At 44.3% G+C, this 12,893-nt stretch overlaps 1 pseudogene; it reads right to left on the bottom strand.

Moving 5' to 3' along the window:
• Positions 1-4,406: 4,406 nt before the first annotated feature.
• Positions 4,407-4,523, bottom strand: LOC124742900 (annotated as a pseudogene).
• Positions 4,524-12,893: the final 8,370 nt, after the last annotated feature.

Here is a 12,893-nt window from a genome sequence, read left to right as displayed (position 1 = left end):
ATAAGGTACACCATGCCTGCTCGACCTGTTCACTTAGTTCAGTAATATTTGTTGGTTGACGAGTCACACGAATCACTTCTCACATGCCACACGTGCTCGTCTGGAGATCAGCCTGGAGATCTAGCTGGCCAGGGAAGTTGCTGCACGCCTTGCAGAGCCTACTGAGTTCCACGGATAGTGTGTGGGCCAGCATCGCGCAATTGGTACAACACATCGCCAACCTGTTGCAAGAATGGCAAAAGTACGGGTCTAACAACATTCTGCAGGAACCGAGAGTTGGTTAGGATCCTCTCTAGAAACACCAAAGGTGAATGAGAGTTTTAGCTTATCGCACCCCAGACCGTAAGGCCACAATTCGACTCCTTTTGGACTGGCTCACTTGACTACCGGAAGGAGAAGCGGGTCTCCGTGGTATGATTGCCTGCTTGCTTTGCACGTTTGCACCACACTGATCCTTCTAGATGTGAGCACTCCCTACTAAAGGGTAGACACAGATGGCGCACTGATAGCTACGCCACTACGCTATCTCTTGGTGGACGATGTCGAAACCGTTATTACTACACGTACTATCCCCATGTGGCATACACCGTTATCGGATCAAGGTCGAACTCATACTTCCAGGTGTACTACTCTTTCATCAGGCACTGTATTTCCGCGTCATCTGAACGAGCAGTCTCTCTGCTCGTCGTTTTGAAATTTGGTTTGTGCTGCGTTTGCGGGCTTGTTATGACGACATTGGTCAGATCGACTGGTGGTATCGAACACTCTGGTTAATGCATCAAGGATGTTTGCAGTTGGGCAGCATGTAATACACTGACAGTGAACGTAAAGAGATCAAAAAGCATTAAACTCAATTAAGTCAACATCATAGACTTGTAGCGAGACTGGTAGGGCTTTTGTGGCCAACTTTCCTCTATTTTGCGGTATTTTAATATACTTCTTGTCTTGATCTTCATTCCGGGATTGTTGTTCTAGTATTCAGAGCCGTATTAATCTGATCCAGCAGTCTTTTTCTGGATCGTCCTACCGGTATTTTTCCTACACATTTCTGTCCAAATATTGGTCTTGCAGGCGGTTATCCTTCGCCCTCTTCATATGTCCAAATCACTTGAGCCGTGTAGTTATCAGTCACTGACTTCTCTCAAGTCTTCATTCATAATTTTATTTCGTCTAGTCTTCCACACGTCTGATCACAGAAACGCCATCTGTCATGCTCGTACACAGCACTCCAAGCTGTATGTCATATTCGACTGGAGATACGTTTTAAACAAGGCCTGTTTGGCTCTCAAACGAACTCCTGGCTGTGCCTTATTACTGTCTACTGTACTTCCAGTTGGCAGTTCCATTCCTTGATATTGTACTTCCCACAAATTAGTAGGGTTCCGCACATTCCATTTCTCTCCGTCTAGCATATCTCTGCCCACGGCAGGTATCCTCTTAATAATCATTTCTACACTTTAGCTTTTGCTTATTGACAGCTGGTACATTTTAAACTTGGGGCGCCATTCATCTAATCTTCCCTGTAATTCTATTTCAGTTTCTTCACAAATGGCTTTATCATCATCATATCTAATTGGTTTCCTCTATATTCACATCCAAAAATGCAACAAAACTTGATGGAGAGTGTGCACTGTCCTGTTGCACTCCTCTCTCTCTCCTGAAATTCAGGTTAGAATGACAATACGGCTCTGACACACTAAATGGAAATGGAAAACCTAGAGACTTTGTAACAGACACAAAATATTTAACAATTTACAATTAACATGGAATAAATAAAAAAGAATATAGCAAAGTGAACTGGATCCTTTCGTGACTGTGTAGCAGCCAGTGGCTTGTGGTTGCATACCAATCCTATTTACACTCAGTTCTTCTGAGGATTAAGCGCAGAAGATGTGGATCAATCTTCAAACAGTAGAGACGGGCCATTACGATATTAACTGAAACTACTAATGCGCTTCACTGAAAGGAAGTATTTACAAAGTCAGTAGTACCCTTGCGGAGACAAGTGAGTTCATCTGCCAATCTTTCGTGCACTTCAGAAAAAAAGTTGAAAGAGGTAGCACGATTACATTAATTCAGAAAACAACAAATCCTACGTCTTAAGTAAAGCATGCCATAAAATTATAATTAATTAAGAATATTAGAGTAAAATAGCCGTATCACTTTATAAAATTCGTCAGTAAAGCAACAGTTTTTTTGCAAAAATGTCATACACCCAAAGAGCGTAATACTAACGTCTCACCGTCTTCCTCAGCTCGATATCTCACTCGTCCTGGCAGAAGGCTGACACAGGAGTTCACAGAGAAGAACGGAAGACTTGAAGATGTAGCAGTGGTCCACCAGCATCAGCAGGGTCATGATGATGAACTCTTCCGAACTGCGCGTGATTGCGGGCAGCTGAAAGTATGAAAAGACCAAATGGTATGTTACTATTTTTTGCATCATTAAGCTAACTTGTTCCAAGTTTGTACAAATATGAGACCATTGCATTTTAGGTATAACCGAATAAGGCAGTGCATTCTCAAGATACTGGCGACAGTATGGACGGTCATGCTGTTGAAGATTTCCGTGGTTTCCACTTCAGGCGAATGCCAGTCGCAGCCCTTAAACAAGTTTACAATCACCTGTCCTTTCCACGTTAAACACATACATGACTTATGTTTTCCTTGTATGAAATGGATAAATCGTATATCATTGACAGGTGGCCTCAGAACGTGAGGGGTCATATAACAGTTGCTCATTGTCAACGCGATGTGAGCTTTGTTTCTGTCCAGCGTTCGTTGTCGAATGCATCTAACTGTAATTTTCCTCTGTAGTCATTACTCTAAGGTGTACCAGTATTCAGTAACAGCTTTTATTTCTGGAACAGCTTTCGTGAAACAAAAAAAAAAAAAAACGTAGCTGTGAATAAGCTCACTTCCATCGTCGCTCCCCTCTGATTCAGTAAACTACTTGTACATCTACATCTACACACACTGGGAGAAAAGAATCACAGCATCAAGAAGGAGCTGTGCAACAGAAACGAAAGTTCGTAGGCATGTTTCAATTTCTGAAAGATTATGTTTGCCCCAATCTCGAGCCACTCGCATACGAGTGTCGCTAGTAGTGCCAGTATGACGATGAAAATCAGGTTTGCTCTAAATATACGCTACAAAGGTCGTGAGCTTTACTTACCTTTGAGACTGGACGTGGTGAGTTGATGTTAGTCAAAAATGCCCTTAAGCAGACAAAGACGCTTTTATCAACAGCCCACAGAGTTTCAAAGATTTCGTGTAGCAGAACTATGAGGAGCTGGATGTTCCTTTGCGGTGTTGCAGGAAGACTTGGCAGGAATGCAGCCATTGTATATAATTGCGGATGCATAGTCAAAAGAATGTACGGTCGCAACGAGAACGGTGTACCGGATGGCCAAGTATCACTACCGAGATCGAATACCATCATGTTTGGCGTATGGCTCATACGCACCATACTGCAACTGCAGCAGTAATTTGGGAAGCAGCTGGCACCACAGTGACAGAATGAACTGTTACAAATCGGTTATTTCCAGGACAGTTCCGACCGAGACGCCCTGTAGCGTGCATTACACTGACCGCAGACCACCCCAATTTGAGACTTCACTGCTATCAAGTAAAAGCTCATTGGAGAGCAGGGAAGAGTTCTGTTGTGTATTCTAATGAAAGTTGGCTCTTGATCGGTGCCAATGACGACTGTGTGTTGGTTAGAAGAAAGCCAGTTGACGGCCTGCAACCAATCTGCAGCGTGGTAGACATCCTGAACCTGCGCCTAGAGTTATTGCCTGTTGTGTGGCTTCCCATGGCAGCAGGAGCACTCGTGAGGTAGTACCACGCACCCTGAGTATAAATTTGTACGTCAATCAGATGATTCGCACTGTTGAGATGCCATTTATGAACAGAATTCCTGGCAGTGTTTTCCAACAGGATAACGCTCGCCCATATGCCGCTATTGTAACCCGACATGCTCTACGGTGTGTCGACATGTTGCCCTGGCCTGCTTCATCACCAAACTTGTCGTCAGTCAATCATTTGCTGTCCCTACTACAATCCTTACATGCACGGTCCATTTCATGCTGCTTTACAACGTTACGCCTGGATGATGAATGAACATAATTCAGCACACTACTAATGCTGTATTCGATCAGTGCGGAATTATTTTTCTTGTTCACACACTTTAACCTACATTTTCCATCACTCCGTCTTCAGGCCACGAGTGGCCTACCGGGACCATCCGACCGCCGTGTCATCCTCAGAGGAGGACGCGGATTGGAGGGGCGTGGGGTCAGCACACCGCACTCCCAGTCGTTATGATGGTATTCTTGACCGAGGCCGCTACTATTCGGTCGAGTAGCTTCTCAATTGGCATCACAAGGCTAAGTGCACCCCTAAAAACGGCAACAGCGCATGGCGGCTGGATGGTCACCCATCCAAATGCCGGCCACGTCCAACAGCGCTTAACTTCGGTGATCTCACGGGAACTGGTGCGTCCACTGCGGCAAGGCCGTTGCCCACATTTTTCCATCACACAAACAAAACATTTTGACAATGTTAGCCTGTATCCTCCAACTGTCTCTCAGCGACGGCATCACTCAGTATGCCACAGCATCATCAGAAAACAGCCGCAGATTGCTGGTCACCCTTTCCGTGGGAGCATTATGTGTGCATAAGTAAAGGCGGTTCTATCTCACTTTCCTGGGGCACTCCCGACGATGTCCTTGGCTCTGCTGAACATTTGTCTAGAGGAGAACGAATAGTGTCTGCGTCTTACGAAGTCTTCGAGCTTCTCACGTACCTGGGTACCTAACCCGTATGCTCGTATCTTCTTTAACAGACCGCAGTGGGGAACTGTGCAAAACACTTATCGGCAGTCTAGGAATATGGAATCTGCCAGTTGCTGTTGCTCCACGGTTCGCAGGACATCATGTCAGAAAAGGGTAAGCTAAATTCCGCACGAACGATGCTTTCTAAAGTCATACTGATTCTTGGACAGGAGCTTTTTCATTTGAAGGAAATATGTTTTATTCGAATAAAAAATATGTTCTCAAATTCTGCAGATAATAGATATTAAGGGGGGTTGATTTCCTGGCAGAGATCAGACAGCGAGGTTATCGGTCTCATCGGATTAGGGAAGGATAGAGAAGGATATCGGCCGTGCCCTTTCAATGGAAACATCCCGGCACCTGCCTGAAGCAATTTAGGGAAATCACAGAAAACCTAAATCAGGATGGCCGTACACGGGTTTGAACCGTCGTCCTCACGAATGCAAGTCCCGTGTGCGCCACCTCGCTCGGTCGATATTAAGGCTATTGGTCTCTAATACGGCGGGTTCGGTCTTTTACCCTTAGTATATTTAGACGCCAACCGCGATTTTTCCATCGCTTTGGACTGTCACCGTGTGAAAAATTCGTGATAAATGTGATTCGTGATAGTATCTTTTACTATCTTCTACTGCCACACCAGACAGATCAACGACTGACAGAATATAAGCCTAGAACGGCTTAGCGATTTTACGTATGACCAGAATTTGCTCGAGTTCTCGGCAATATCTTTTGCTAACGCATGAGGCTGCTAGTCGACGCTTCGCGCATCGACATTTTACAGACGCAAGAACTTCTACTAACTTTTACCTCTACCTTCTGTGTGAACATAAACGTTGTTGTCATTTAGATATTTCCAGTAGCACGTTAGTTAGGTAATTTGTTTACTCACTTGTAACTAATTTTAATGCAAAAACTCGCTCCCTTTAATGATGCCAGATGTGTCAATAGGACGTAACGTATGAACCAACGTCACAATATGCATGCATTATTATATCTGCGTACTTATATGTTTTATCTTTATAAACCATAACAAATACAAAATGCCTGCATAATGCTAAAGCTAAAAGACTGCAGAGTGCCCTTTGTAATTCGCGGCGGTTTTGCTTAGTTACTATCCCTGGGAACGTTCCTAACAATGGATGGTCGTTGGGAGGGACCTGTGTCGTTGCCTAGCATCACTGCAATTTCTGCCGAAGCTATAATAGTGTCGTTACGAAATCGCGCGCTTATAGAAACCCAGAAGAAACTATCGATTTTCGTTTTTGAAGTGATAGAGTTTTCTTTACAGCACAGCAGCCGCTGCTAAAAGCTCATTTCGGGCCTGTGAGCTTCGCAAGAAGCCTTAGCTCCAGCTTTGGGGGCACCGGAAGCATCAGTGCTAAGAGGTATGATCCATCAACTTGGTGTCACTCTTTATTCATCTAGTAGCACGAGATATTTAATGACAATCCGAACAACGTAGACACTTCTGTTTCATTATGTGTATTGGACACTGGTACCGGTATATTAGGGTTTGTTTCCGGATGCTGATACAAGTTGCAGATACCTGGTTGGTAACTGGTTTCTCAATGACAGTATACTTCTGAGTCACATTTTCGCATTCTAGCGCTTCTTATTAACTTGTCACGCAGCTGAAGTCTCCGTTGCTTTAATTTTTGAGACTTGCTTATTGAATATGTGACGGTGCGTATGAAGCGAATTTGAGTATTCTCAAAGACAATCAGACGTTTAATAGGGATTGCGGGAGGAGGAGGATATTAGTGTTTAACGTCCCGTCGACAACGAGGTCATTAGAGACGGAGCGCAAGCTCGGGTGAGGGAAGGATGGGGAAGGAAATCGGCCGTGCCCTTTCAAAGGAACCATCCCGGCATTTGCCTGAAGCGATTTAGGGAAATCACGGAAAACCTAAATCAGGATGGCCGGAGACGGATTTGAACCGTCGTCCTCCCGAATGCGAGTCCAGTGTGCTAACCACTGCGCCACCTCGCTCGGTAGGGATTGCGGGGATTGTCATTTTATCGACCAGCGGTATAAGGAGCAAGGCGGCTATGCGTCAGACTAGGTATTCAACACAACATCACATTTGTGGCAATGTACTTAACTATTAATGAACGAGGAAGTTTTCATTACGTGAATTGTACATTGAGGTGACAAAATTCGAGAGATACCTCCTAATACCGTGTCGGACATTCTTTTGCACGGCATAGTGCAGTAGTTCGGCATGGTTTGGACTCAAGAAGCCGTATTGAGTCATGTTACCTCTGCAGCCGTCCATAATTGCGGAAGTGTTGCGACGCAGAAATTTTTGCATGAACTAACCTCGTGATTATACCCTATAAATATTCTACGGGAATCATGTCGGATGGTGTGGGTGGCCAAATCATCCACTCAAATTATACAGAATGTTCTTCAAACTAATCATAATCCGTTATGAGCCGGTGACACGGCGCCCAGCGGTGGCCACTTCCAGTCAGTGATCGGTTCAACTGGACCAGAGAGTCCTTTACATTCCATGTAAACAGACCCCACACCTTAATGGATCTACAATAAGCTTACACAGTGCCTTGTTGATAACTTGGGTCCATGCCCTCGTGGGCTCCCCGTCATACTCAAACCCTACGATCAGCTCTTGCCAACTGAAATCGGGACTCCTGTGAGCTCGCCATAGTTTTCCAGTCGTCTGGGATCCAATAGTTATGACCACGAGCCCAGAACAGGCACTTCAGCCATCGTAGCGCTGTTAGCGAAGGCAGTCGCGTCTGTCGTCAGATACCGCAGACCATTAACGCCAAATTTCGTGGCTCGGTCCTAATGGATACGTTAACGTCGTACGTCCCACATTGATTTCTGGTGGTACTTCGCGCACTGTCGCTTTACTATTAGCACTGACAACCATTCACAAACGCTGCTGCTCTCGGTCGTTAAGTGAAGGGATGTCGGCCACTCCGTTGTCCTTGCTGAGACGTAATGTTTGAAATTTGGTATACACGGCACACTCCTCACACTGTGGATCTCGGAAAACCGAATTCCCTGATTTCCGAAGAGGAATGTCGCATGCATCTAGTACCAGCTAACATTCCTCGTTCAAGGTCTGTTAGTTCTGATCGTGCGTCCATAATCACGTCGGAAACTTTTTCACATGAATCACCTTACTACAAATGACAGCTCTGCCAACTCACTGCCCTTTTGTATCTTTCGTACGCGATACTATTGAATCCACAGCGATCTGTATATGCCCATATCACTATCGCGTGTCTTTTGGCGGCTCAGTGAATTAACTAGTGAAAGATAAAACCAGTTACAAATACAATACTCAGCTGTAAATTAATAACACGAGGGAGAGAGAGAGAGAGAGGACGAATCGAGTATCTCTACGAAAGCTTTACAACGATACAGATTTCTACCACACAGCAGTATTGTTCCAGAGACGCCTCGCAGAGTGAAAAGTAATTTACCTCGAAACCAGCAAAAATATGAAATCGAAAATTAGTGTAGAACAATTAAATTCGAAATGTACTCCAAGGCATGATGTCAAGGAAAGCATTACTATTAAGTCACAGGTCAAAGATGCCTCTATATTGGTATCGCAAATTCCTCTTTATCCATTTCACGTTGCCAAACTGTCACTAGACATTCTCCCTGGTCGATGATACATAGTTAATCTCTGTGACCTTCGTTGCATCGTGATATTGCCATTTTCTGCTATCTGTGAAGTGGTAGTTTTCCCGCTGCTTAGAGCCATGCTGAGTTGAACCGAAGTGTTTTTTCTCCCGTCCATCTTTTGCGTTACAATTATCGTGGCTTCCTTGCCGTCTTTGGCAACGCGCCCATTAAATTTTCATGATTACCACATTAGTGGGCATGTTCTCGTTGCGAAAACTGATTATAATGTTCCATGTGTAAATCAGCTTACGTGGTGGTGAGGATGTCATGTGAACCTAGGGTCGGAGTTATGTTATTTTTTAATATTGTGAGAAAAGTTGTTGGAGTGAAGGTCACGGATCGCCATCAACGGTTTCACGAGTGCTCGACTCCTTAGACGCTACGAAGACGTTTGTCCCAACCCGTAGCTGCGTAGTTTCCTAACCGGCGAGTTCATGTCGCCACGACATGACTTACCAGCGCTATAATATGTGGAAGTGCGTTAACACACGTCTCTAAGGAAGTTGTGATGAGCGATACAATATTTTCACAAGCAACCAACTTTATAGACCTTCTTGGGTTCCAAATAAAATAATTCGGCCGTCTCCAAATAGAGCTAAGTCTATAGTAGTATTATGTTTTTTTTGTAAATGTGAAGACAAGAAATATGTGGAATTTGTTAATCATAAGTAAAAAAGGCGAGTAGGTAGCAGAGGGCATCATTGCCTAAATTCCTGTATTATTTGAAATTCCGTCAATCCACTATAATTTTGATGCATTTTCTGCCAACCATTGTATCGCTTGCGACTCGGAGTAATTCCTTTTGGGTTGTCTTTTTAAATGCTTTCTCGTTGGCAATAAAAACACAAGAGCAATGTTAATACAATCAATCATTTTGATACTTACACTTAAAAATACACCCATGCTCATAAATGAAGGATGATGGCAGAATGTGGTGCCACACAACGTGGCGCTACACAAAACTGGCGCTAATAGCAGAGGCACATAGGGAACACACACGACACAGATCTGTAATTTCACGGTATTGGTGATAAGTTGAGAAAACCGTCCCGAAACACATGTGCTACAAAAAGGCACTGTTTCCTGCCCTTGTACCTCGACATCAATATAGGATATGATCACCATGCACACGTACACAGGCCGCTCAACGGGTTGGCATACTCTAGATAAGGTGGTCGAGCAGCTGCTGGGGTAAAGCCTCCCATTCTTGCACAAGTGCTTGTCGGAGCTTCTGAAGAGTAGTAGGGGTTTGAAGGCGTGCAGCGATACGTCGACCGAGAGCTTCCCAGACGTGATCGATGGGGTTTATGTTTGGAGAACAGGCAGGCCACTCCATTCGCCTGATATCTTCCGTTTCAAGGTACTCCTCAGCGATGGCAGCTCATTGGGGCTGTGCGTTATCATCCATCAGGAGGAAGGTGGGACACACTGCACCCCTGAAAAGGAGGACATACGTCCCGATACACCTGACCTGTTAGAGTTCCTCTGTCAAAGGCATGCAGGGGTTTACGTACACCAATCATAAACCCACCCCACACCACCAAAACACTACCTCCGTACAGGTCCCTTTCAAGTACATTAAGTGGTTGGTACCTGGTACGTGGTTCACGCCAGATGAAAACCCGACGAGAATTACTGTTCAGACTATACGTGGACTCGTCCGTGAACATATCCTGGGACCACTGTTCCAATGACCATGTACTGTGTTCTTGACACGAGGCTTTACGGGCTCTCCTGTGACCAGGGGTCAGTGGAATGCACCTTGCAGGTCTCCGAGCGAATAAACCATGTCTGTTCAGTCGTCTGTAGACTGTGTGCCTGGAGACAACTGTTCCAGTGGCTGTGGTAAGGTCGCGAGCAGGGCTACCTGCAGTACTCCGTGGCCGTCTGCAGGCACTGCTGGTGAGATATTGGTCTACTTGTGGTGTTGCATATTGTGGACGTCCTGTACTGTAGCGCCTGAACACGTTTCCTGTCTGCTGGAATCGTTGCCTTAATCTTGAGATCACACTTTGTGGCACACGCAGGGCCCATGCTACGACAGGCTGTGTTTGACCAGCCTCCAGTCGCCCTAGTATTCTACTCCTCATAACGTCATCAGCGTGTGTTCTTTGAGACATTTTCAACACGGTCACCATTAGCACGTCTGAAAACGTCTGCACACTTTCTCGCTGCACCGTACTCAGAAATGCACCAACATACTGAAACGTCCCCTTTGAACAATTATACATGACTGTGCTTAAACTGACACACAATTTTTTTTTAGCGCAACGCAATCTGACTCTCAATAATCCCTACAACAGAATGGCCCTGACTAACATTAACCTATACCGTTTACAAATCACTTACCTCACAAAAATCTTCCTTACTCGAACTACTGCAATACAACGAGCGCCACTACTGCCAGCTAAATAAAAGATTGAAACTACGGAAGGCACTAACTGCTGATAGGCATAGTTAGCAAATTAAAGATTTTAATAGAGAACAAACAATGTATTTACCTTAACAGTGTTGAAAAATCATAATATACATAGCAGTAAATGACATCTAGTCTTACAAATTTCAAAACTCCGCCATTTCTCTCCCCACATCCAGCAATGCTCGCGGCTCACCTCCAACTGCGCAACGCTACGAGCTGTTAACAGCCAACTGCCCAACACTACAATGGCAGACAACAATGCAAACTAGCCACAGACTGCACACAGCACACACAGAGCGCTACGTGGCGTTACCAATATAAAAACTTAAACAGCCTACTTACAACACCTCAGCATATGTGGACTGCTACCAGCGCCACCGTGCGACGATCGCAGGTCGAATGCACAGCATGGTCATACCCCGAGGTGATTTAAACCCGCAAACCACCCACCAGAGCGTTGTTTCACCATGTATCAGCATTATCCTTAATTTATGAACATGAGTGTATTTAGAGTTCATGTAACCACACCCTGGTGCGTTGTTTTTCCTTAGTCTTGATAAGATTTGTTGAGTTCATATGTTGTTATTGGCTCTAAGAAAGTTTTAAATCTGCTGTGTTATCCGTTCCTAAGGAATCTCGCTGTTATTTAACCCATAAATTAGAACAGTAAATTACAATACCTATTTAAAAATGCAGAATATGATTCTTAGGAATAGTACTACGCAATGATGAGGTACGTAATGAATATGATCCAACAATCATTCAGGCAAAATGATATCTCACTAGCGTGAAATAAATCACAGATGTCCACCTAGTACGAATACATTGTGGCTAGGTATGATTATGACCATGTCAGGCGATCTGTAGATAACAATTAATAGAAGTGAGGCTACTACTAATTTCTTCACTGCAATTGCTTCCTGCAAAGTAGTATTAGGTATAAATACCAACTTATCTCGGAGAGAAATGATTATGGCCGGTTTTGAGGGCAGGGAAATATGTGAAATTTTCTACATAGCGTATTCGAAAATATTATTGAGAAGCTAATCAGACAACCGACTCCCGAAAAGAACGTACTGGATTTCCTGGTCACCAAGAGCAGAGAACTTTCTGTCTTAGTTGATCAGGAAAACAGTGATGATAAGGCCGCTGCAACACCACTGCATAGGATTCTAAAATCGTTCAACGTGAAAATTACATATCCTGTACCGATAATGTTGAGCATCAATGTATAGAGTTCAAGAGAATTGTTCAATACGCTTTAAAAACATATTTGTCGATCAAACTCGTGAGGAATGGAAAAGACGCGACTTTGTTCGACAGCTATGACAGAAATTCATATTAAAGGGAAGAGAACCCTACTGCAAATTGAAACGTAGGCAAAGCCTCGCGGACTAACAAAACCTAAACGAAGCCATAAGTAACTTAAGGAGAGGTACGCTTGAAGCGTTCAACGAACTCGAAAATAAAATTTTATCTACCGACTTGACAAAAACATACGAATCGAAGTCACCAGTCCAGATGCTCAATGATAATAATGATATTGAAATGGGGGACGCCACAAGGAAAGCCAAATTACCAGAAGTCCTTTCGTCAAAACTGTTTCTCTGAGGAAGACTGGACTATAGTCCCTCCTCTGAATCGTCACACGAACGTCAAATCAACCTGAAATCACTCATCAGGGGGAAAGCCACTGGACCTGACGGGATTCCAAAACGTTTCTACATGGAGTACGCGAGAGAAGTTGCTCCTCTCCTAGCGGCTGTGTACCGTAGCTCGCTGGAGGAACGGAGCATTCCTATTGACTGGGAGAAAACGAAAGTCATTCCCGTTTTCAAGAAGGGTCATCGAACTGACGCATCAAATTATAGGCCCACACCTCTGACTTCGGTCTGCTGTAGTGTTTTGGAACATGTTTCATGATCGTTTGTTGTGATATTTCTGGAGACTGCAAATCTGCTCTATAGGCATCAGCA

The sequence above is a fragment of the Schistocerca piceifrons genome, unplaced genomic scaffold, assembly GCF_021461385.2.
Source record: "Schistocerca piceifrons isolate TAMUIC-IGC-003096 unplaced genomic scaffold, iqSchPice1.1 HiC_scaffold_2356, whole genome shotgun sequence".
Lineage (NCBI taxonomy): Eukaryota > Metazoa > Arthropoda > Insecta > Orthoptera > Acrididae > Schistocerca > Schistocerca piceifrons.
This window is presented reverse-complemented; position numbering and strand designations above follow the sequence as displayed.